Source organism: Sus scrofa, chromosome 14, assembly GCF_054392235.1.
Source record: "Sus scrofa isolate SSC_HxYL_T2T_F1_AM1 chromosome 14, Sscrofa_HxYL_maternal_Yorkshire_Landrace_v2.0, whole genome shotgun sequence".
Classification (NCBI taxonomy): domain Eukaryota; kingdom Metazoa; phylum Chordata; class Mammalia; order Artiodactyla; family Suidae; genus Sus; species Sus scrofa.
This window is the reverse complement of record NC_139396.1, coordinates 97,650,001-97,671,370: the sequence shown is the minus strand read 5'-3', so window position 1 is coordinate 97,671,370 and position 21,370 is coordinate 97,650,001. Positions and strand designations below refer to the sequence as shown.

The window sequence follows — 21,370 nt, the reverse complement described above, 5'->3', positions numbered from 1 at the left end:
AAATAAAACCCAAAGTTAGTAGAAGGAAAGAAATTATAAATATCAGAGCAAGAAATAAATATAATAGAGACTAAGAAAACAATACAAATGATCAGTGAAACTAAAAGGTGATTCTTTGAAAAGTTCAACAAAAGCAATAAACCTTTAGCCAGACTCATCAGAAAAAAAAAAAAAAAAAAAAAAAAAAGGAGCTGGCCCAAATTGGTAAAACAAGAAATGAAAGAGAAGTTAAAACTGACACCACAGAAGTACAAAGGATCATAAGAGACTACTACGAGCAGCTATATGTTAATAAAATAAAAAACCTAGAAGAAATGGACAAATTCTTAAAAAGGACCCATCCTAAGACTGAACCAGGAAGAAGAAGAAAATATGAACAGAGCACTTACAAGTACTGAAATTGAATCTGTGATTAAAACTCTCAACAAACAAAAGTCCAGACTAGATGGCTCCACAAGAGAATTCTACCAAATATTTAGAGAAGAGTTAACTCATATCCTTCTGAAACTAGTCCAAAAAGTTGCAGAGGAAGTAACACTTCTGAACTCATTCTATGAGGACACTATCACCCTGATACCAAAACCAAAGATATCACAAAAAAAGAAAAATACAGGCCAATTTCACTGATAAACATAGACATAGGAGTTCCTGTTGTGGCTCAGCAGGTGAAGTACCCAACATTGTCTCTGTGAGGATGCCAGTTCGATCCAAGGCCTAGCTCAGTGGGTTAAAGATCCCCCATTACCACAAGCTGTGGCATAGGTCTGGTGTTGATATGGCTGTGGTGTAGGCCCCAGCTGCAGCTCAGATTTGACTCCTATCCCAGGAACTTCCCTATGCCACAAGTATGGCTATAAAAAGGAAAACAACTACAAAACAAAACATAGATGCAACAATCTACAATAAAGTACTAGCCAAAAAACTCCAATGATATATTTAAAGGATCATGCAGCATGATCAAGTGGGATTTATTCCACGGATGTGAGGATTTTTCAATATCTGCAAATCAATCAGTATGATACATTGCATTAACAAGATGAAGTTTTAAAAAACATATGATCATCTCAATATGCAGAAAAAGCATTCGATAAGATTCAACACCAATTTATGATAAAAACTCTCTAGAAAGTGGCCTTAGAGGGAAACTACTTCAACATAACAAAGGCCATATATGATAAAACCAGAGCTAAAGCTGTGAAAAGCTGAAAGCATTTCCTCTAAGATTAGGAATAAGACAAAAATACTCTCTCATTACTTTTATTCAACATAGTTTTGTAAGTCCTAGCCCCATAGCAATCAAAGAAGAAAAAGAAATAAGAGGAATCAAAGTTGGAAAAGAAGTAGTAAAACTGTCACTTTTTGCAGATGACATGAAACTATTCACAGAAAAATTTAAAGATGCCACCAGAAAACTACTAGAGTTCATCAATGAACTCAGTAAAATTTGTAGGATACAAAATTAATACACATAAAGATGTTGTATTTCTATATACTAACAACAAAAGATCTGAAAGCAAAATTAAAGAAACAATCCCATTGAACATTACATCAAAAATAATAAAATATCTGGGAATAAACCTACCTAAGAGGGTAAAAGAGCTATACTCTGAAAACTATACAACACTGATGAAGGGAATTGAAGATGACACAAACACATAGAAAGATATACCATGTTCTTGGACTGGAAGAATCAATATCGTCAAAATGATACTATCCAAGGCAATCTACATATTCAACGCAATTCCTATCATACTACCAAAAGTATTTTTTCACAGAACTAGAGCAAAAAACTTTAAATACGTATGGAAAAATAAAGACCCCCAAAAAGCCAAAGCAATCCTGAGAAGGGAAAACAGAGCTGAAACGATCAGGCTCTCTGACTTCCAATTGTATTACAAAGTTACTGCCATCAAAACAGTATGGTACTGGCACAAAAAACAGACACATACATCAATGGAGCAGAATAGTAAGCCCAGAAATAAACCCACCCACCTATGGTCAATTAATGTGTGACAAAGGAGGCAAGAATATATAATGGAGAAATGAGAGTTTCTTCAATAAGTGGTGCTGGGAAAACTGGACAGCTACCTATAAAAGAATGAAATTAGAACAGTCTCTAATACCATACACAAAAGTAAACTCAAAATGGATTAAAGACCTAAATATAGGAGTTTCTGCTATGGGGCAGTGGTAAAACTCTTAGAGGAGAAAAATAGGCAGAACATTCTTTGACATAAATTGCAACAATATGTTTTTAGATCTGTCTCCTAGAGTAATGCAAATAAAAACAAAAATAAACCAATGGGACCTAATTAAACTTAAAAGCTTTACACAATAAAGGAAATCATAAACAAAAAGAAATGGCAACCTACAGAACATGATAAAATATTTTCAAATAATTCAACCAATGAGGGATTAATTTCCAAAATCATACAACTCAATATCAGAAAAAAATAACTCAATCAAAAATGGGCAGAAGACTTAAATAGACATTTCTCCAAAGACATACACATGGCCAACAGGCACATGAAAAAAATGCTCAGCATCACTAATTATTAGAGAAATTTAAACCAAAAATTACCATGAGTTATCACTTCACACTTGTCAGAATGTGCATCATCAAAAAGTCTACAAATAATAAATTCTAAGGTGAATGTGGAAAAAAAGAAATGAGGGTTCCCTACGTTATTAGTGGGAATGTAAATTGGTAGAGCCACTATGGAGAACTGTATGGAGGTTCCTTAAAAATCTAAAAATATGGAGTTCCCATCGTAGCTCAGTGGTTAATGAATCCAACTAGGAACAATGAGGTTTCAGGTTTAATCCCTGGCCTCGCTCAGTAGGTTAAGGATCCAGCGTTGCCATGAGCTGTGGTGTAGGTCTCAGATGCAGCTTGGATCTGGCATTGCTGTGGCTGTGGCGTAGGCCAGTAGCTGTAGCTCCGACTGGACACCTAGCCTGGAAACCTCCATATGCTGCAGGAGCGGCCCTAGAAAAGACAAAAGAAAAAAAAATTAAAAATAATAAAAAATAATTAAAAATAGAGTTACCATATGATCTACCAATTCATTCCTGGACATATAGCCAAAGAAAACCATAATTTGAAAAGATAACATGCACCCCAATATTCACAGCAGCATTATTTATAATAGTTAAGAAAAAGAAGCAACTTAAATTTCATTGGCAGATGATTGGATAAACAAAATGTAACACACACACACAGGAATATTACTCAGTCATAAAAAAGAATGAAATAACGCCATTTGCAGCAACATGTACAGCCCTAGAGGTTATCATTCTAAGTGAAGTAAGACTGACAGAGAAAGACAAATATTGTATGGTCTGACTTATATGTGGAATTCAAAAAAAATGATACAGGAATCCCTGCTGTGGCTCAGCAGGTTAAGGACCCAACATTGTCTCTCTAAGGAGGCAAGTTCAATCCCTGGTTTTGCTTGGTGGGTTAAGGATGCCACATTGCTACAAGCTGCAGCATAGGTCAAGAGGTGGCTTGGAACTCCTGTTGCTATGGTGTAAACTGGCAACTGCAGCTCAGATTCAACCCCTAGCCCAGTAACTTCAATATGCTGCTAATGTAGCCATTTAAAAAAGTTATAAATAAATAAAACAAATGAAACTATTTATGAAACAGAAATAGACTCACAGCATCAAACAACAGTGAAAACAAACTTTTGGTTACCAAAGGGCATTGGGGAGCGAGAGGGAGAGATAAATTAGGAGTTTGGGATTATCATATACACTCTACTATATATAAAATAAACAGGACTTGCTGTATAGTACAGGGAACTATACTCAGTATCTTGTAATAACCTATAATGGAAAGAATCTGGAAAAGTGTATATACACACACAATATTATTATATTTAAAGTTGAATCATTTTGCTGTACACCTGAAATTAACACATGGTAAATCAACCATTCTTCAATTAAAAAATATTAACTTTGATTACTATGAACGTAAAGGGAAGAACCTTAAGCAGTTGGGGCACAACCCTTTTCACTTTTCCAGAACCCCTGTATGGAGAACCAAAGACACTATCAAGGAGTTCATCCTGTGGCTCAGTGGTAACAAACCCAACCCGTATCTATGAGGATGTGGGTTCAGTCCCTGGTCCCACTCAGTGGGTTAAGGATCTGGTGTTGCCATGAGCTGTGGTGTAGTCTCAGATACGGCTTGGATCTTGCTGTGGCTGTAGCATAGCTTGGGAACTTCCATGTGCTGCAGGTGCAGGCCTCCCCTCACCAAAAAAAAAAAAAAAAAAAAAAAAAGGCACTATCAAATATGGGTTTGAGCAAAATGATAAAAATATATTGGTCAGAGTTTTCCTGTGGCACGGTGAGTTAAGGATCCAGTGTTGCTGCTGTGGCATGGGTTCAATACCTGGCCCAGGAAATTCCATATGCGGTAGTGTGGCCAAAACCCCCAATTTTTGGTCAATGTCTCTTTCTCCTTTGTCTTCCACCTCCTCTGCATGCCCCTTCTCCTCTACTCTTCTCTCTCCTGCTGGCTGTTTGTTAGTGTTGCAAGGGGTCTCTTTTATCTTGAGAGCAAGATCCATTTATTTTCCTTTGCTTTCATATTACTTAATATGTTACTCTTCTGATAGGTTCTTTTTTTTTTTTTTTTTTTTTTTTTTTTTTTTTTTTTTTGTCTTTTTAGGACTGCACCTACAGCATATGGAAGTGCCCAGGATAGGGGTTAAATTGGAGCTGCAGCCACTGGCCTACGCCACAGCCACAGCAACGCCAGATCCTTAACCCACTGAGAGAGGCCAGGGATCGAATTTGCATCCTCATGGATACTAGTCAAATCCATTTCCACTGAGCCATGATGGGAACTCCCTCTAATAGATTTTTCATGAATATCTATTGAGGTAATAATAAGTACTTAGTGTTTTACCAACAATAATGCATTTTCAGATACATTATCTGATTCTCAAAGTTCCACAGAGAAGGTGGATTGCAGATAATATTTTCCTCACTATCACATGAGGAAAGTAAAGCTTAGAGAGGTTTAAAACTAGCTGAAATATTAACCTAACTCGGCTTCAAATGCCAACTCAGAGTGCCTTTCCCCTTGGCACACTGCCTACCAAAATTCTTGACAGGATTCAGGTGGGTACTTTGGTCTCCAGTTAATACTAATATATAAAATCTTTGCAGGATAAAAAAAAATGAACTTTATTTTTAGAAAACTAACAATTGGTGGCATTTTGATGCTTGGACTGCAAAATATACATTTATAGAGAAGCAAAGGAGATCTGAAAATTTTAGGATATAGTATTAGGACTGTAACTACTTGCAAAATTTGAGATACGTATAAGTATTTTTCTCCTTTGTCTTAAATACAATTCTGAGCAAAATAAATATTTATACTATGAAGTACTCCATGCAAGTTAAAAGTAATTTCTTTCTAGAATATTGTTTCTGATTTAACCGGTATATAAACATTGCCTGAGGATCATTTTCCACTTTTTCTTTTCTCTTTTTATCTGATCGTAGAACGGTTTTTTGACCTATTGCAAAGGTGTAGTAATTGATAACACAGAGTACATCTATTTTCTTTTGGGCTAATCTTCCCCTAACTCTCTCCTACCGATAGTTTTTTCCCCTCCTGTGGATAAAAGAACAAGAAGTGGTTGGGGATACTTCCTAGATTATCATGTGTATTTCTATTGCTTCATCTTAAATTAGATGTTATCTCATAGGATCTAAATTGGTACTTTTTATGGTTATCACATGACAAAGAGCTTAGCAAATGTGTCCTGATACAGGAGAAGCTGTGCTGTGTACTATTCATAATTAAAGCTGTTGATATTATTACTCTAAGTTCTTATTTTGAAAACTTAATTAGAACTATTTATTTATAAAGAGGGACTTAATCTAGCTGGATTACAATGATTCTAGCTCCTTCTCTAATAAACGTGAATTGTTAAAGACATAGAAAAAAGGCCATAAAGGCTTAGATAAATATTTTTATTCATTTTCTTATAAATGAGATTTTGTATTTCATAGTCTGAGTTTATAACAAGGCTTGTAAAACATTAAGTTTTTTAAAAATCTAGAAATTCTAAAAACTTATTGCTAATTTTTTTATTAGTTTGATACTAATGCTCCATTAATTAAAGAATGCCAGTAGTTTTCTTCTCGGTAGAACTGTTAGCTGTCTTTTCTTTTTTCTTCTCTTCTCTTTCCGTTTTTACAGCTGCACCTGCAACATATGAAATTCCCAGTCTATGGGTCGAGTCAGAGCTGCAGGTAGGGCCTACGCCACAGCCACCGCAATACCAGATCTGAGCTGCATCTTCGACCTACACCACAACTTGCAGCAATACTGGATGCTTAACCCACTTAGCCAGGCCTCACAGAGACAATGTCGGGTTCTTAATCTGCTGAACCACAGCAGGAACTACTATTTGCTGTATTTTAAATGCTCTAGCTTAATTTACATTTCTTGTTCTAAAAATTAATAACAATCCTAGAATACACTAGCCTGATGAAATTTAAAATTTATCAAACTAAAATTGAGACACCGAGAACTATGTATATAACTTTATATACAATTATAAAGGCAACTACTAGGAAAAACAAACAAAACTGAAGGAAGAGAAAATAAAGTGAGAAGTAATTTAAGAGTGCTAAATTTTGGAGTTCTCACTGTGGTGCAATGGGGTCAGTGGCACTGTGGAGTGCTGGGACGCAGTTTTCATCCCTAGTTCAGGCACAGTGGGTTAAGGATCCAATGTTGCTGCAGCTGCAGCTTGGATCTGATCCCTAGCCTAGGAACTCCATATTTTTTGGGGGGGCCTGGAAAAAAAAAGAGTGCTAAGTTTTGCATCTATTTATTTATTTATTTATTTATTGTCTTTTTGCCTTTTCTAGGGCCATACCCGCAGCATATAGAGGTTCCCAGGCTAGAGGTCCAATCGCAGCTACAGCTGCTGTCCTATGCCACAGTCACAGCAACACAGGATCCGAGCTGCATCTGCGACCTACACCACAGCTCACCGCAACACCGGATCCCCAACCCCCTGAGCAAGGCCAGGAATAGAATCTGCAACCTCATGGTTCCTAGTCACATTCACTAACCAATGAGCCAGGATGGGAACTCCCAAGTATCTTTTTAAATTGGCAATCAATATATGTTGTTGAAAGTTGATAAATGAAGAAGTGGAATCACCGGAGTTCCCATCGTGACTCAGTGGAAATGAATCCGACTAGGAACGATGAGGTTGCCAGTTCGATCCCTGGCCTCGCTCAGTGGGTTAAGGATCTAGTGTTGCTGTGAGCTGTGGTACAGTTTGCAGATGCGGCTCAGATCTGGTGTTGCTGTGGTTGTGGTGTAGGCCGGCAGCTGTAGCTCGATTAGACCCCTAGCTTGGGAACCTCCATATGCCGTGGGTGCAGCCCTAAAAACAAACAAACAAAAAGAAATGTAAATACCTTTATTTTTATTTTATACCTTACAGTACTGTTTAAGAAATTGTCATGTGCATACATCACTTCTATAATTAAAAAATTAAAGCACAGCAAAATACTGTTTTTAATGAGACTAAGCTATAGCAAGTATTTTGAGCTCCAATTACCTATCCCTAAACTAATTCAGGAGACAGGAAGGCAGTTTCCCAAGAGATGTGGCTGCACTTTAATTGCTACTCAGAATAAAGCCTTATCTGGGCTGTGGAGTTGTGTTCATTACTCCTTATTAAGAAACTAAAGTGGACTCTTCCTACCTAGGGCATAATGTTGGTAAGCAGGGGGTAAAATAAGTTATTTGCTAGCCCCTGGTCAAGAAGTAATAGTCCCTTGGAAAAGAAATATTTAATGTGCTTGTGGAGAAAATAGGACATCCAGGAGGACAACCTGTATATAGTTAGCATTGCTGACTAAATGTTTTAGCTTAGAAAGAAATTAAGTTTTGAAGAGGCTGGAATCCTAACAGGGTAGTTTGCACATAGTGAGCATTTCGTAATTTTCTAATGAATTGAGAGAGGAATGTATAATGAAATATAATGATACTAATACTGGGCCCATCCCTATGAATCCAAAGTCATTTGAATTGAGAAGCTAATTTAGAAAAAAAAAATGTGGTGGCAGGGAGCCAAACCACTTGTTGAAGAGGGAGGAGAACCCCCTAAGTGTAAGGTGCCCAGAGCATCTAATGTTTGCAAACATCCTTCTGACATACTCTGATTAGGATCCTGGCTGTTCAGTAATGGATTTCGCAAGCATCTGGATGGAAGCTCAAGCCTAGTGAAGCCTCCCTTTGACCCATTAGTCACTACTGTAATATCTTCTTGGTGTGTGTTCTGATATGTATATATACTATGTGCATTCTTGAAAACATGTCATTAAAATTTCAGTACAATTAAATTAATCACCAGTAAAGGAAGTGATGTCATTTTTATTTTAGAGTAAACAGCTGTTTGGAAGGAAGTTAAGTTTACTATGCTGAAAAATGTTAGTTGAATCCATCATGATTTAACAATTCTTACACTTATGAACAAAGGGGTTGGGTTGAGGTGAGGATGCCCTAATGCTTAATTGCCTATGTTTGGGTTCCCCTATAAGCACACCTGAGAAGATTCAAATGCAAGTAGTTTTTTAAGGAGGATAGGGATATGGGAACTAAGAAAAAGGAAGGCAGTCAATATAGGGTGAGTTATCAAGGTGGCCACTGGGGTAATATGAAAAGGGCACCAACAGAAAATAAGACTAAATTTCCTGCCAGTTTTCAAATGGGGCTATGACTTTAATTTTTGACAGCTAACATACTACTTCTTGTGCATCCAAGTTTGTTGAGTGAGATTCACACCCGTTTAGTTCACCACCTATAATTGATACTGGTAACTATTATTTAGCTTAGAAAAAAATTAGGTTTTGAAGAGGCTGGAACCTTAGCAGAGTATTTAGGACCTAGTAAGCATTTAGTAATTTTCTATTGAATTGAGAGAGGACTGTATAATGACGTATAATGATGCTAATACTGGGCCATCACTATGAATCCAGAGTCATTTGAATTGAAAGGCATCCTGGGAAAAAAAGATGGGAGTAGGGAACCCCATTCCATGAGAATTATTCTAGACGTTTTATGATTCTGGATCACATTTCAGGGTCATCTGGCTAAGGATGTCAATCAGATGTATGACAAAGTATTTGAGTATGTGTTCTTCCATTTTTACTTCAGGCATTTCTCTTTTTTTACATTATGAAATATGTAAAACATACAAAAATAATATTACTAACACATATATTCACTGTGCAGATTTTACTTTGTTTCAGTTTTTTTTTTTTTAAATAAACAAAAAGGGCTAGATAAGGTAAAGCCCTGCCTTTTCTTCCTTCTTTCTTTTTTTTTTTTCCTTTTCTTTTTAGGGCCATACCTGTGGCATATCGTGGTTCTCAGCCTAGGGGTAGAATCGGAGCTGCAGCTGCCAGCCTACACCAAGCCACAAGCAATGCAGGATCTGAGGCGAGTCTGCGACCTGCAGATCTACACCATAGCTCACGGCAATGCCATATTCTTAGCCCACTGAGCAAAGTCAGGGATCAAACCTGTGTCCTCATGCATACCAGTCGCATTTGTTCCTGCTGAGCCATGATGGGAACTCCAAGCCCTGCTATTTCATCTCTCTTTCTCTTTTTTCTCATGATAATGACTATCTTCAAGGTGGTATGTATTCTTTTCATATTTGTTTTTATACTTCTGCCTTACGTGGATCCACTAACAACATAGTTTTTTGTTTGTTTTTAGACTTTAAATAACTGGCATTATATCTTATATTACTTTTTTTTTTTTTTTTGGTCTTTTTGCCATTTCTTGGGCCGCTCCCACGACATATGGAGGTTCCCAGGCTAGGGGTCGAATCGGAGCTGTAGCTGCCCACCTACGCCAGAGCCACAGCAACGCAGGATCCAAGTCACATCTGCAACCTACACCACAGCTCATGGCAACGCCGGATCCTTTAACCCACTGAGCAAGGCCAGGGATCGAACCCACAACCTTATGGTTCCTAGTCCCATTCATTAACCACTGAGCCATGACGGGAATTCCCCTATATTACCTCTTGAAATTTATTTTTTGACACATATTTTAGAGATTTATCTATATTGTTATATTTATTCAATATAGCTTTTTATAGGATGAATAAATCATACTGATTGCACTCTTCTTAGTGGATATTAGTTGTTTCCAGTTTTTGCTATTATAAAAAATGCTGCAAAGTTCTCTTGTGGTGCAATGGGTTAAGAATCTAGCATTGTCACTGCAGAGGCTCCTGTCACTGCTGTGTCATGGTTTCACTCCCTGGCCCAGGAACTTACACAGTCTGTGTACATGCTCCCCCCACCCCAAAATGCTGCAATACTATCCTATTCTATCCCTATCAGTTACACAGGTAGTTGTAGAAGTCCCAGTGGGGGACCATGGATAGAGAGGGAAACCTGATCTCCTAGGGAATTATGGGAGACCACTGTAAGTTAATAATCACTCAAGAAAGCCGCCAGAACATCATGGAACAAATCAGGCTTGCTTAACTATAAAACCATAAATAAAGGCACGAGATGTGCCTCAGGTCATTAAGCAAAAGATAAATTGAGGTCTGTAGTCACTTATGATGGAGCATGATAATGTGAGAAAATAGAATGTGTACATGTATGTGTAACTGGGTCACCATGCCGTACAGTAGAAAAAAACTGTATTGGGGAAATAATTTAAAAATTAAATTAAATTTAAAAAAAAATGAGGTCTGCATTCAAGTTCAGCAAGATAATGATCCTTAGGACCAAGGACAGGAGTTTAAAGGAAAGATGACATTCCAAAGTAGGAGACGCTTGTTATACAGAAACCTGAGTTGATTCAACATATTTTAGCATATGTTACCACCCTTCTGCTGATTTGAATAAGCACCCTGACAGTCCTAGTTTGACCTCACAGGGTCAAATACTCTCTTATCCAATACTGAGGAGAAGCTAGTGATACAAGCCTGATGTCTACTTGAAGAATGAGGAAGAAGGTGGTCTTTTCCCGCTCCCCACTTTCCTTGGATTATAAAAATGTAGCCCACCTAAACCTTGGGGCAGAGTCTCCTTACCTGCCTGTTTGTATCTCTCACGAGTGTCCTATCTTAATAAATCTATTTCTTGCCTGTCACTTTGTCTTTCGCTGAATTCCTTCGGTGCTGAAGACACAAAGAACCTGAGCTTCAGTAAATCCAGACACCTGGTGAGTGATTCTAATTTAAAAAAACATGGGTTCAAGTCCCAATCTAGATTTATTCTGGCTTTGAGTTAGAGGTGTTTCTGTTTCAGTATCATTTAACACAGACATCTATCCACCACATTTCCTGTAAGCTTAACAATTTGACCCATCTGCTTGATTAGATTCCAGGTTCAATCTTTTTGGCAGGGATGTTTTGTAGGTGGTTCTGTGTACTTCTATTTCATTACATCAGGAGGAATATCTGGTTGTCTATTTAAAAAAAATCAATAAACTTTATTTTTTAGAACAGTTTCAGATTTACAGAAAAACTGAACAGATAGTAGTTTTCCTATATTAACTCCATCTCCATTCCTGCAGTTTTCCCATTACTAACATCTTACATTAGTACGGTACACTTCTTACAATTAATGAACTACTATTGATACTTTATTTTTAACTAAAGTTCATAATATCTTCCTGGTAGGAAAGCCTCCCCCATGTCCCTGTTTCTTTGTAGGAAAAACCTTTAGTCTTCTCAGTCTTCCCTGAGTTTGGATTAAAGCAGTTACTAGTTAGAGAAAGGACGGAATGCAGAAACAAAGGAACAGCAGTTAAGGTAGATGGCTTAAACAATAGTTCAGCAATAAAACAGAGTTCTAGTTCTTCCTCAAGGGATATAATAACAATCCGAGGTATATCTTTGAGTTATTCTGCAGAAACTAAGACCTCCACCCAGGTGGAGATGGTGACTACATGCTAACCACTGCCTGGAACCAGAAGGATGACAAATAAGATTCCAGAAACCTCACCATGTTTCCTCTCCACCAACCAGTTAGAAGTAAATCCACAAGCTGCAACCTTCACCGCAAATGTTGCCTTTACAAACTCTTCCCTGTGAAAGCCATTAGGGAGTTCAGGTCTTTTAGCTGCCTCTTCTCCTTGCTTGACACCCTGCAAATAAATGCCATAGTTTCCTTCATCACAACCTACTGTCAGTAGATTGGTTTTGCTGCATAGTGGGCCAGTAGACCCAAGTTCAGTTTAGTAACATTCAGATATCCTTAGTTTTTAACTGAGTGTCCCTTTTCTGTTCTGGGATCCCAACCAGGAAACCAAGGCTGTCTTACTTTCAATTATGTAAATTTTGATGAGTAGGTTCAAGTGTTTCCAGGTAGGTGGATCCATTATAAAGTTCTCCATTCAAGTTTCCTTGTAATGGTTTTAGCTTCTATTGGTTATCGTGGCCTAGGTTCATTATTTCATTATAAGTTGCAAATTTGTGAGTTTTAAAATTCTATGATTTCTTCTGTAAGTATTGGCTAGAATTATCCTTGAAAGAACATTCCTTTTCAGCTATTTGGTTACTGTTGAAATACTGTACAGTTTATCTTGCACAGCTTTTAATGGCTCTAAATGTTAATGATTCTAATAAACACGTGTGATATAGGTGTGAGAAATTCCAGTAACTTTTAACTTAAATTATTTGCCCAAAAGTACAAAGAAAATATTTTATACTTTTAGTCAAAAGCTGTGGCTTTCATCATCTTCTGAGTAATTCCTGCCATTTACATAGACTGCCTAAAACCATATTGAAAGGCTAATTATTAAGTTGTTTAAGAAGAAAACAATTACAGTATATCTGTAATTCCAGGCACTTAATGGGTATTAACAATTAGTCCTCATAGATTTTTTAAAACTTAGTAATAAGTACCATTCCTAATCAATTTGCATGATGTAGTGACAAGTACCATAATAGATTAAAGCTAAGGAACCGAGACCCAGAGAATTAAAGAAAGTGGCCTGAGGGAATTCAATAATTTAAATACACAGGGCTATTAAAGAGAACTAGTAGTAAAAATAAAGTAGAATATATTCCTTCTTCAAAGGTATGGCATGTCTTTTGTTTCCTTTCTACCAAATACAATCTACCTGTGTAGAGCTAATTTAATTTTCTAATAGTAAAATATATTACATCATAGAAAAAGAATAAATACCTAGTAATCTGTCAAAAAGTGTTTCCAGGAGTTCGACTGGTAGTGCAGTTGGTTAAGGATCCGGCGTTGTCACTGTTGTACCGTGGGTTGCAGCTGTGGTGCAGATTTGATCCTTGGCCCTGGAATTTGTTCATGCTGTGGGCATGGCCAAAAAAAGGGAACTTTCCAGTAAGACACAGTTGCTTCTTTGGATCTAATTAACAAGATAATCCCCACAATTCTCCTTCTATTTTGTTAATTTTGTTCACAAATATCAACACCACAGTTGTTTAAGAATTAAGAAGACATGATCCTCTTTTTTTTTTTTTATGGCTGTACATGGCATATGGAAGTTCCTGGGCCAGGGATCAAATCCAAATCTCAACTGTGACCCAAGAAACAGCTGTGGCAATGCAGAATCCTCTAATCCACCACACCTGCACCATGCTAGGGATCGAACCCACACTTCTGCTGTGACTAGAATCATTGCAGTCAGATTTTTAACCCACTGCACCACAGTGGGAACTCCCTGATTTTTTAAGCAGACATATAAGATGGGGTCCTTGACTATTTCTTGAAGAAACTTTATACATTGTCCACCTCATGAACATGTTACCAGAAAGTATGTTCCTAAAATTGGGGCATATACTCAATTGAATATGCTAGACTTACCTGATTCAAGCTAATGACCCTTGGAGGTAATAGCTGATATCAAGAGAAAATTAGAATGGATAGAGAAGGAAGGAAATGATGAATACAAAGTGAAGTTATGGGAGACTATAGCTTGTCCCACTTATCTTCTACATTTCTTCTTAGGAAAAGAAGCCCACAGAAACCATGGCAAATCTGCTTCCCAAATATAAAGGAAGAAATGGATTTGTACAGCACATGATGTGGACTGTGGTAGCCATGGAGGTGCCCTAGTAAGGTCTCCCTTTAGAGATTCTGTTGCAGGGAGCCCAGCTGATTGACAGCTGACACACTTTTGGCTCTAATGCTTTTGGGTCAGGCCATGTTTCCATGAGGCTACTCCCAGTCAGTGAGCACAGCAGGGTGTAAGAACCAGTCCATTCCTACACAAAGCAGGATTACTATAACTGGCAACTTCAGCTCAAGGACTTCCCTTTGACCTGGGTGAGATTTTCTCAGAATTACTCTATGGTCTGAGGCTCTTCCTACACAATCTTTCCTTCCCTCTCTCCTGTCACAGGTGTTAGACCTGCCTTACTTTTCCTGTATGTTCCTTTTCCTTTCCCCTTTGTCTTCAATAAATCCTTTCCACACTGAATTTCATTTTGGTGTCTTCTTCTCCAAGGATTTAAACTAACACTACATGAGTTTAGCTGTTTGGGTTAAATGCACAACTATTTATAGCAAGTAGAAACAATTTCTTGGAAAACTATAGAGATCAATAGACAGCTTAAGACTAGAACACAGGAGTGCCCGTTGTGCCTCAGCTGGTAAGAACCCAGCTAGTATCCATGAGGATGTGTGTTCAATCCCTGGCCTTCCTCAAGGATCCGGCATTGGGGTGTATGTGTGTGTGTGGTGTTGATTTTGTTATGCAATGAATGTACTTAAGTGCAAATATCTGCTAAGGACATTTATTCATTCAGTTAATATTTGCCAGTTTCCCACATTGTGCTAGGTACTGTTTTAGGTTTTAGGATATCCATCCTTAAAAGGGGAGATGACTCCGTTTGGCCCTAGAGACACCTTTAGTGCACCTTTTCTTAGAAAATGACAGCCTAGTGATTTTGTCTCTTGATGGGGATTTCATGTGTTATTAAATCCTGGATTATGTTGTTTCTTTCAGTTCTCTTTGGGTACCACTAAACAAATTACATCTAATAAATAGCAATCTAGATACCAATTTGCTGGGTGTTTTTGTAAAGAGATACCACATCTGAAGAAATTCTGGAGGGAATAGAAGAAATGTACAGGAGGGAATAGAAGAAATGTACAGATGTAAATTAGCAAAGAAACAAATCAAGATTTACTAGAATGAAAGGATACAAACCTCTGATAAAGGACCTATAGCGTGGCCAGCAGATTAAATAATAAAAAAAACTAATGTCATTTGGTGCCCATTTGAGTGTCTCAGGGTCAGAGGTAGAAGGGAGATTTTTCACAGCACATACCACTGTACTTTTTGATTTTTAAACCACATGAATGTGTTACATAATGATTAGAAACAAATTTTACTAGTTGAATTATTTGACTTTTATACCACTTATAAAATTTACATATGCATAGTTTTGATAAAGATTAAAAAAACCTCAGCCGAATAAGAAATAAAAGAACAAATTGTGCAGAATGTTCCCATTTTTATAAAAACGATATACACATACAGATAGACACATTGATACAAGAATGGAAAAAAGTCTAGAAGGATACAGAAACTTCACAGAGTTTACCTTTGAGGGTTAACATTTTTTATCCCTCCCCTTTCTCAAGGGTTCAAATTTAAGAGCATGCACATGTTTGTAATTAGAAAGTAACATTTAAAAATTGAGACAGACTAAAACTAAAAATAGGGGAAAAAAATCCCAACTTGTCAATTATTTTAGAAGAATTTTTTTTTTTTTTGCTTTTTAGGGCCACATATGGTGGCATATGGAAGTTCCCAGGCTAGGTGTCCAATAGAAGCTGAAGCTGCTGGCCTAAGCCACAGCCACAGTAACGCAAGGTCTGAGCAGGGTCTGGGACTTACACCACAGCTCACAGCAATGCCAGATCCCTGACTCACTGAGTGAGGCCAGGGATTGAACCTGCATCCTCATGGATACTAGTCAGATTGTTTCTGCTGAACCACAACAGAAAGTCCCAGAAGAAACTTTTGATGATGCTTATAGGAAGTTGAAAAATTAATTTTCTAAAATAATTTAAGCCATCAGTAATAAGTATATTAACTTTGTTTTTTCTCCCTTGTTTGACCTTGATTCATCTAGACACATCTCAATTATTTAATTTTTTAAAACATCTAGAGTCAAGTATTAGTTGCAAATATAAAACATTTCTGCAACTGGAATTAGGATTTTTTTTGTTTGTTTTTTTGCCTTTTGTGAAGTTAGCTGCTTTCCTTCTTATCGGTAGTATATAATCAGCTAAAATTATAAAAGATAATTACCACTTGGAATAACTAAATAAAAGGTTCATGATGAATGAAGTCTAAGAGTGAGAAATTGGAGAGTTCTTAACTTTTTTTGTTTAAAAACAGTTAAAACTCATAGAAAAAAATGCAAGAATAGGATAGAGAGCTTCTGAATATCATTTATTCAGGTTCACCAACTTTTACATTTTGCTGCATTTGCATTCTCTCTCTGGATGTTTTGATTTATTTTTTCTGAACCACTTGAGAATAGAGTACATACTTTATACCTCTTTAGCTCTTAATATCTCAGTGTGTATTTACTACAAAAAATATATTCCTTTATGTAATCATCACATATGGGGAACTACTTTTTTCTAATCTATGGTCCATATTTCAATTTTGTCAACTATTCCAATAAATCTTTCATAGCATTTCCCTCACTCAGATCCAAGTTTCAGATTAGATAATATATCAGTTTTACTTGTCAAGTCTCTTTAATCCCTTTTGATATGCAACAGTTCTTCAGCATTCTTTTTCCCCACACCCCCAGCACATGGAAGTTCCTGACCCTTAACTCAAACCATAGAAATGACAATGCAGTGACAATGCTGAATCCTTAACCTATATATTACCAGGGAACTCCAGTGTGCAACATATTTTGTTGTTGGTGGTGGTCTTTCAGGACATTTTTTTTTTTTGGCTATCCCTGTGGCACATGGATGTTCTCAGGCCAGGGATCAAACCCTGGCCACAGCAGTGATCTGAACCCCTGCAGTGGCAACACCTGATCCTTAACCTACTGCACCACAAGGGAATTGCTAGGACAGCTATTTAATAGAATGTTCCTCAATATGGGTTTGGTATGTTTCCTTATGATTAGATTTGAGAGAGGTTATGTTCTTCTCAAGGTATCACAACAGACGGCATATGGTATATGGTCACTGATCAAAGTGTTGTTTAGTTTCTCCACAGCGTAGCTATCCTTTTCCCCTTGTAGCAAATATGCAATCAGTGGAGAGATACATTGAAGATATGAAAGTACACTGCTTCTCATCAAATTTTCTCATCTAAATTTAGAATCCATTTATGGTATTTCTCAAGCCAATTTTTTCTATGATAGTTACAAAATGGTGATTTTCCATATACCACTCTCTCTGTGTTTATCAGCGGGCATTCTCTTTAGAGAACAGCGTTTCCTTTTCTCCCAAATCTCTCTCATTAGAATACCTAATGGATTCTTATTCAATGGATCATAATTCATTATGGTTCTTATTTTGAAACTCTAGTTATTCCAGATTTGCCCTTTGAGAGACCCTCCAAGCTGGCTCCTGTTGAATGTCCCATTTTATTTTCTGAGCACTTTTTATTTCTGGCACAACAATATGTTCCAGATCATCTTGTACCTTCTGCCCTAGCCCTGAAATCAGCCATTTCTCCAAAAAGCTCTGATTCCTTCTTATGGGTTAAGGTACTTAGAAATCAGCATCTGAGCAGGGATTCTGTAATTTTGAAGTTATTTTCAATCATAAAATCAAGAGGAATACATATCAATGTTTATTAATCATCATATTTGGCTGATTTAGCTATTTCCTTTTTCCTTTTGAGGTAAGAAGGAAGGAAACATTAAGCTTGTTTTTCAATTTTTTTCTTGAATGTAATTCTGGCTATAATATTAGCAAAGAACACTGATTGCAACAGCAACTATGGATCATAAGTCTCTCAATAGCTGCTTGAATATAATATATCCTCAAAAGAAATTTGTGATGGAAGACTGCATAGGTTTTGAAATACTATAAGCTAATCTGCAGAATCCTAGTAAGTGTAATAAAACATGGGACATCTCATTTTAAAGAAATTAAATCAAAGCTCTATAAAATAACACTTTTTGTAGTCACTTTGCTTGTTGCAAAAGATGTCTTGCTTCTTACAGCAGTGTGATGTGCTGCAAACTGCTGTGATAACATCCTACGTTATTTTTATGTGATAAAGGCAGATGAACTATAAAATGTTTGAATAAGTATATCAATTTCTACAACTGAATGAAATTTAATACGTACTCTGTCTCTTGATAACACAAATCTTTGAACAAGAATATACTTTTGAAATACTGAAGATGAAATAGATATTTTATGCGTGATGGTACTAGGGGCAGAGACCAAGTCCATTACTTTGTTACATGTACTTTGTATTCATTCCCAAACCCATCAATATATGAGAGTACCTGGGTCACTTTTTAAAAATCCAAACTCCTGAGGACCACCCTGTTCCATTTTAACAGCATATCTTTTTCTTTTTTTTAATTTTTATTTTTAGGGCCACACTGGTGGCATATGGAAGTTCCCAGGCTAGGGGTTGAATCGGAGCTGCAGCTGACAGCCTATGCCACAGCCACACTAACATGGGAGCTGAGCTGCATCTGTGACCTACACCACCGCTCACAGAAACGCCGGATCCTTAACCCATTAAACAAGGCCAGGGATCAAACCTGCAACCTCATGGATCCTAGTCAGGTTTGCTACTTCTGAGCCACAGTGGGAACTCCTAAACAGCTTATCTCTTGATCCAGGAATATGTATTTTTAAAATCTCCCCCCAGATAATTCTGAGACAGTTGATCATCAAATTGATTTGGGAACTACTGAAGATGGCAAAGAATATATTTATACCACAGTGCAAGTCTCTCTCTCTCTCTCTATATATATATATTTACTGCCCAAGGGCAGGCACTGTGGTTATAAATTTTTATAAGGCCAGTACCTATTATGAACCTTGCATACAGAAGACATTCAATATTGGCTTACAGTAAGAATTTTAACTACAAATTTTATTGGAGTCTTAATATTAGTTTGTACAGGGGATACAAACCTATTTTAGTGATATTATATATTCATGTGACAGGAACCATCTTGTACAGCAGGCTGAAAAACAATATTGGATAGGTTGACTGATTTCTAAAGCAGAAAGTAGTTGCATTCCATTATGACCCTGAATTCCTCTAACTTACTCTGTGCTCCTGAAAAATGAAGAAAAAATACTCACATTTATAAGACTGGTCTAGTCTGTAGATTGCCTAAGGAGCTAACATTTGTATGGTTTAAAACAGAGGTTCTCAAAGTATGGTCCATGGATTCCAGGGATTCCTTAAAATCCTTTACAGTGATCTCTAAGGTCAAAACTTTTTTCCTGAAAATAATAAGCTGTTACTTGCCTTTATTATTTTCATTCACTGAGTGTAGAGTGAAATTTTCCAGAGACAATATAATGAGTGATATTGAAACAAATTTATTAAGGAAAGATAGGAGAATCATCTGTTTTCTATAAGCTAGACATTAAGAAATTTATAAGAATGTGAAACCATACAGTATATATATATATATAAACATATATATTTTTTCTTCAGCCACGCCCATGAAAATGTAGAAGTTCTGGGACCAGGGATCAAACCTGCACCACAGGTGAAACCTGAGCTACTGCAGTGACAATGCTGGATCCTTAACCCACTGTGCCACTAGGGAACTCCCATTTATATATATATATATATATATATATTTGCTTTTTAGGGTCCAACCTGTGGCATATAGAAGTTCCTGGGTTAGGGGTTTAATCAGAGCTGCAGCTGCTAGCCTACACTACACCACAGCAATACAGGATCTAAGCCACATATGTGACCTACACCACAGCTCATGGCAATGTTAGATCCTTAACCCACTGAGTAAGGCCAGGGATCAAACCCACATCCTCATGGATACTAGTCATGTTCGTAACCTGCTGAGCCACAACAGGAACATCCTATATTTTTAAAAATATAGTTATTATTCAAAAATATGTTATTTATGTCAACATATAATGGGCTTATTATTTTAATGACTAAAAACATTTAAAAACTTCGGTTTTAATTTCTAACATAATAAGTATTGCTAGGTATAACACATATAAACAAGTTGTTTGGGGTCCTTAATAACTTTTAAGAGTGTAAAAGAGTCCTGTGACCAAAAAGTTTGAGACAGTGATTTGTTTTCACATATTATTTAATAATTAGCTGAACTGGAGTTCCTGTTGTGGCTCAGTGGTAACGAACCCAGCTAGTATCCATGAGGGTGCAGGTTTGATCCCTGGCCCTGCTCAGTGGGTTAAGGATCTGGCATTGCCATGAGCTGTGGTGTAGGTCACAGACATGGCTCATATCCAGCATTGCTGTGGCTGTGGTATAGGCTGGCAGCTATAGCTCTGATTTTACCCCCTAGCCTGGGAATCTCCATATGCCACAGGTAAGGCCCTAAAAAGACCGAAAAAAAAAAAAAAAAAAAAGAAAAAAAATTAGGTGACCTGGTTATTTAGTTTTATAGAGACAAATTTTGACTAAAATCAGGATTGAATGTCACCAATTCTTAAAAATTGATCTTTGGAGTTCCTTGATGGCCTAGGGCTTAAGGATCCAGTACTGTCACTGCTGTGGCTTGGGTTGGGTCACTGCTACGGTGGGTGTTTGGTCCCTGGCCCAGGAACTTCTGCATGCTGTGGAGGAAAAAAATGAAAAAAAAAATTTGACCTTTGTTCAGCATTTTTGCATTGATAACTTTTTTTCTTATTCTGAAAAACACTTAACTCAGCCATGATTAACTTAACTAGTTAAGATTCCATGAGCCCCCAAAGTGTTCCAAGATAATCTATGCCACAACTTGAAATTCCAACCATTAGCATTAATGGACATACTGCCAAATACCCATTAGTAAACCGGGAAGAATGTCTTTATCAGATTTCTCACTCAACAGAGAACAGGCTTTAAATGGAAAGACACACAGAAAAGGTACATTTTAATAGCTGAGAAGCAAATCAGAAAAGATTCCTGGAGTTCCTGCTGAGGCTCAGGGGGTTAAGGACCTGATGTTGTCTCTGTGAGGATGGGGGTTCAATACCTGGCCTCGCTCAGTGGGTTAAGCTTCTGGTGCTGCCACATGCTGAAGCGTGGGTTGAAGATATGGCTGGGATCCAGTGCTGCCATGGTTGTGACGTAGGCTCCCGCTCCAGCTCTGATTCAACCCTTGTTCTGGCTGCCTTCGTTTCCATGGTTGTAGCCTGGGAA

The 21,370-nt window shown here is 37.3% G+C and overlaps 1 long non-coding RNA gene across 1 annotated transcript in view; it reads right to left on the bottom strand.

The window, feature by feature from the left end:
* Window positions 1-16,231: 16,231 nt before the first annotated feature.
* Window positions 16,232-21,370, bottom strand: part of LOC146396879 (uncharacterized) — a 6,452-nt gene continuing 1,313 nt past the window's right edge. Inside the window, exons 2-3 of the long non-coding RNA XR_014828129.1 lie at window positions 21,204-21,370; window positions 16,232-19,300 (exon numbers count right to left, since the gene is read on the bottom strand). The exon at window positions 21,204-21,370 is cut by the window's right edge and continues 10 nt beyond it. This is a non-coding gene — a long non-coding RNA (uncharacterized LOC146396879). The remainder of the gene's footprint in view (window positions 19,301-21,203) is intronic.